The 5,671-nt window shown below is 43.1% G+C and overlaps 1 long non-coding RNA gene across 1 annotated transcript in view; it reads left to right on the forward strand.

Annotated features, from left to right (window-relative positions):
- Positions 1–1,626: 1,626 nt before the first annotated feature.
- Positions 1,627–5,671, forward strand: part of LOC108752792 — an 82,138-nt gene continuing 78,093 nt past the window's right edge. Inside the window, exon 1 of the long non-coding RNA XR_001939583.1 lies at positions 1,627–1,900. This is a non-coding gene — a long non-coding RNA (uncharacterized LOC108752792). The remainder of the gene's footprint in view (positions 1,901–5,671) is intronic.

The raw sequence follows: 5,671 nt of genomic DNA on the forward strand, positions 1-5,671 counted from the left end.
ACATATGAATGAGAGGAGACATCTTTTTCTTATCATTTTACTTTGTACGTTTCTATAATATTCCTGTTGGAATTTAAGGTAAAACATTCAGTACTTTTCACTGTCCGAATTCATACTGATGCAAAAGTGAAAATTCAACCTGCGAATGGGAGAAATTCCAGCGAGCGCAGGTTGAAGGGCAGAAAGCGTCTTCGAGAAAAGAAACTCGGAATCACGACTCGAATGAAGTAGGCGGGAGGATCAGATGGTGGTGGCCTACGACAGAGTGGTAGTGGGAGCACTTATGCATTTATGCATTCATATTTCCGCGGTCTTCGTTCTCGAGACGAACCGTAAGACGACGACGTCGTCGACGTTGGTTGTCGTCGTCTTCGTCGTTATAGGAGCGCCTGAACTACAACATGCTCCACGCCATCGAAGAAGAGGGAAGGTAGGGAAACGAAAGAGGTGGGCGTAAAGTTGCTTCGGAATAATAATACACGCCGGCGCCCGCGTTAGCTCCGCTCGCAGAAAAAAATCTGAATATATGAAACGTAATGACAGAGTGCGTACGCCTCCGCTCTCGCAGAACGTTCGCCAGATTCAGGGTAGCTGTATCGGCAGAAGCAGGTCCGCAGGAGCGCCGATGAACGTTCTTCGACTTTGTTACGACACCACTTCAGTCTGCAAGCTGCGATTGCGAAATATTCAACTCTTAAGGGGGAGAAAAAACCATATAAAGAGAGCTATTCCAAAAAATTATATGTGTCAAAATATTGATTCAGTAGTAATTTATTTTCAGCAAGCAGAAACTACAATATCTATTTGAAATTAATGTGATATTTAAAACTCAAATTTACAATAAAGAGAGAAAAAAAGAAAAGTTACAATAACAAAGATATATATTATATTGTTATTCTTCGACAAAATGATTGCAAATCGTTCCTACGGATTGTGTCTAACTTAAGACCTGCGCACTCCGATAAACAATGATAATGATGATAGTGACTATCAAAGAACAAGGCTATCGAGACTGACTAAAAAGGACGACAGAGAATAGTCAGCAATGCCGATGGCGTAAGGGTAGGAAGGTAGATGGATGAAAGGAAGGAAGGAATGAAGGAAGGAAGGAAGGAAGGAAGGAAGGAAGGAAGGAAGGAAGGAAGGAAGGAAGGAAGGAAGGAAGGAAGGAAGGAAGCCGTCGTAGCCCGGGTACCCGTGGCTCCGCCTATCGGCGCGCTGCCTCGCGGTGGTGAATACATTTAGCCTGGTTAGTTTACAAATGAATACAGCGATTGAAGCAACTTATAATATCAATGTACCTCCAGCCGTCTTGCTCGCACGCCGTGCGCCACCCCTTGCTAGCATCTCACTTCCACCCACTCTCTCGCGGGGTTCCATACAGAATGGCCATATTAACTTGATAATTAGCTCGGTTATACGACTTGCAGATGAGGAAAGACTCGGGACGGACGTCGGCTACCCCTACCAGGAGTGGTGCCAGTGTTCCTTGCTCTGCTCCCTATGCTATGCTCGACTCGGCCCGGCTCCTCGTCGCTCGTCGGATGGATATAGAACCCTTAGTTCGTATTCCTCTCCCTGTCTGCTAGGAACCCCGTCGTAGTTCGTCTCGCAGCCGGTAAATTCAACGCCGTCGTCATCGTCGCTGTCGTCTTCGTCCTCGTCCTTGTTATCGCGCTCGTGCTCTCGAGACGTATCTTACGGAGTACTAATCTCTCAGTGAATTTTCAAAGTGCCTATCCTCATCCCACAAGTGACAGGGTTAATCTAGGTGATCACGTGTTCGAACATGCGATCGCGACCACGTGCCATGAGATTCTTATGAGATTTGAAATGGCAAAGTTAACGTTTGCCGTTTTATTATCAGCGAGGTTCTATCAGTTGCAGTCATAATAAAGAGGTACGTTTCTCAATCAAGGTAAAAAAGAATTGTAGTAAAAATGCGAAAGTATCGGGTGCGTCGCCACGACAGTCTACGAATCGCGACCGTCAGGTGATGACCTTCTTCCGACGATCAGGTGACGGCAAAGCGAACATGCGTATGCTAGGTGGCGCCTTGAGGACTCAAAATGGCCGCACATTGGCTAGGCGAAAAGCGATATCTCGAGCGCGCGTTTCAGAATCGAGGCAGCGCAGGCGAGTCGAGCTATATATGAGCCCTGTGGTATCCTCCTTGAAGACTCGCGCTTACTGAAGGCCTTTCCGTGCACCGTGCGCGATGCGAGAATACAAACTACGAAATACGCGTACTAGCGCATTCCGGAAGATGACTGGCATTGAGAAAGCTCGCCTTTGGAGCCGCGCCCGACCGCTCGCTTGCTCGGCTACTCGCTTCACCGTCTACGACCGGAATGCAGAGGACGTGGCGGCCATATTAGGCCTCGCCTCTCTCTTCCTCCTTCCATCCGCCTCCTCTTTTCTTATCTTCTCATGCCTTTTCCTTCCTTTCTTTTTCCACTTGCTTCGTTTTCATCATTACATCATCTTTACTTTTAGCGACATATTTACGATAAATAAAACAAATAGCGCGTGGCATACACTTCTCTAAAGATGTCTATGTGAGACCTCGTTACACTCTCGAACGACAAGCTTGAACATACATCATTTTTTCACGCCTATCGAAGAAATTGGATAGACTTTTTATGATGAATATCACTCGGATTAGAACACATTTCCATTTAATTTCATTATCGACTTACTTTCCATAAACACGAACGAATAGTCCTCGTACGCAACCTTGGCTTTCAAACAGTCTATCGCGTGCGTTTGTTTTATGCTTTCTTCATTATGAATGCCATTGCTAATAAATTTCTCTAAGGTATAAAGATTTCTTAATCATCTCGCGTGCAACGTTTAAATCCCGCAACGCAATATGAAAGAAATGAGGAGAAAACAATTACACGCAGATAAATTATCTTACTCTCATTAATATTACACGTATATATCGCTAATTCAGCTGATGCACAATATTAAACATCACAGAATTATCAACTTAACTTTAAAATCGAATACTTTTATCGTAAACATTCGATTACAACGTCGCATCAGATTTAACAGATAATTGATGTTATCGTTATTAAATCGCACTATCACTACTTTATTTAAAAATTGGAAGCTTCGTAACTTCGCAAACGTTATGCGTTTTCATGCACTTCGTGAACGATCGCTTTCATTTTCTCAACGCAATACTTCAGATTCGACATCAAGCTCGATGGCGTCCACTATAAAATGATAGCCGCGAAATCGCCCTATCGCGAAACGAACGAACGGTAGCGAAAGAAGGCGGAGGAACGTCGGAGGCGGGCCTGGCGACGCGATACGTGCCGTCACGTACGCGACGGGGTTTTTCACTGAAATCAAATCTAAATAAAACGGCGAGTTCGCCGTAACACGGCGAAATACGCGAACACCGCGAAGTGTTCCCATGGCGGTGCCCGTGAGGTACCGTCACGTTTTATTATATTTATAGCCTAACAGTGTTAACCTTCCGCTAATCAGATGGGATGTGACATACTCCAGTAAGATAAACTTATATAATTTCTTAAAAAGTATCACGCTCAAGTTACCGGTTTCGTGCAACTGGAGAGTGCGTCGTTACTAACCATATTAAATTATAATATTATATTAAAACTTTAAATACAAAGCGCCTTCCCGGTCCGAGTGTTAAGATGTTGAACTACTAACTAATATACATTCAATTAAATTGAATTAATATTTCAGAAATATATTTATGATGAAATATAGCATGGGATATGAAATATTCCACATATGATCCATGTTGATTTTCCATCTGGTTCGCGGAGAGTTAAGTTTCCGGTCTACAATGTAGATGTAGTAATCTTTTAGTCTTTTCCTCTAAACTCCGAGTTGCGACGTTAATTTGCTCTAACAATAAGTTCTAATCTTTACAGTTAATATTTGACCAACTTACTTAGCTTAGGGATTACGGCTTAAGACAGCGCTAAAAATACTTTCAGCTGAAAAAAAAAACGTTATAGTTTGGAGCTTAGACCAAAAGATTAAAGGTTTACTAAACCTATTTTAGACTGGGAAGATTAATACAAGAGAGATCGAAAAAAAATTAGAAAATGAAGAAAAAATTTTAGACATCAAGAAATCATGATATTATTCGAAACAATATGAAAGTAAATGTATGACGATTGAAATCCTAGATATAATATAAATCAAACTCATGTCATAAGAATATTATTTAAAATAAAATCAAATATAACCGATTTAAGCTATAAAATTATTAAGATATCAGATAAAAAATTTGCGATTTTCTATAAAAAAATCTTTCACTTAGATGCAGAAATAAATATCTACAATAAAGAACAAATTTTTTAATTCATTCCTCGCAATTTATCGAATGTATGTATTTATTATGTATGCGTGTAACGATTTCGAAATACCTACTATACTACATTACTGTCAACACAGTACGATCTTTGCCATTGGGCAACGCGACGCGAACGCGTTCGCGAGACTCCCGATTACGACCCCGGCGATAATCGGCGTCACGTTGCACGCGGAAAACGAGTTTTCACGGGCGATAAATTCAAGGATAGCGTGAGCGCGACGAGGACTCGGCCACAGGGTATACGGCAAACAACACCTGCCGCGACTCGCAGTGTGGGTGCTGCGAGGAGAGTATAGGGAGGCCTGACAAAAGTAATGTATGCACCCTTGTACGCTGTACAATGGAAACTTCGAGAGAGCGGAGCCACCTGAGCCTGCAGGCGAGCCAAGCCGTCATTCGGACCGGCTGTTTGCAACCGGCGACGCTGCGGTACCGCTAATTATTCGCGTAATTTCTCTCGTCAGAACGTCACGTGAGAATATTATTATCCTATTATTGTTACTTTTATCGAACAAGCTCGAGAAAAGAACAATCTTGATTCTGATATCCCGCATCGGGTTGACTTAGCTGCGTTATTCGCTCCGGTTGCTTGCAATCGACGCCGCAATCTCGCTAATTATTCGCGTAATATCGCTATTACTATACGCGTAATCGGCAATGCCACCAATTTCCACGTACATGTACATCCCGTACACGAGCAGTTCTCCTCTAATTACTCGCTCGGCAGATAATAACGCGCGAGCGCGCGTCGTTCGACGCGATAATAAGCCGGTCGACGCCATTATTTTTCCCTCATGCTCGTCCTCGGCGGAGGACTCATTGGCGAATTCCCGACTAGCAAAAGGAAGAGGGAGGAGACGAGGGAGCGAACTGGAACGAGAAGTCAGGGCATTCAGCGTGGCTAATTGCTCAAATCATTAAGAAAAAAACATGAAATCTAAGCCTCGCCGTACAGTGGGAAGCCGTAGATAGCGATCGGCCACGTTGTATACCGTAATGAAAATAATCACGGTAGTGCAGCAACGATAACTACGTTTCGAGCCAAATTTATCGCGGTTCGCCGCATTCTCTCTTTCGTTTGTCCTTGCGAGCGAGTGCGTTAGATCCCCGGTACACATTCGAGATTCCGATCGCGATGAAAATCACCCTGCCAATTTCAATTTCGCATCGAACTTCCGTTTCACATTCAAGACTATAGATACAAGTTCTGTTTCTCCGAGTAGTATCTCTTTTCGCAGTTAAAACATAACGAGCATTATATAAGTACATTACAATTCTTGTCAATTCATGTATACGCAGTTCTGAGTCCAT

Source organism: Trachymyrmex septentrionalis, unplaced genomic scaffold (assembly GCF_001594115.1).
Source record: "Trachymyrmex septentrionalis isolate Tsep2-gDNA-1 unplaced genomic scaffold, Tsep1.0 scaffold62, whole genome shotgun sequence".
NCBI classification, from domain to species: Eukaryota; Metazoa; Arthropoda; class Insecta; order Hymenoptera; family Formicidae; genus Trachymyrmex; species Trachymyrmex septentrionalis.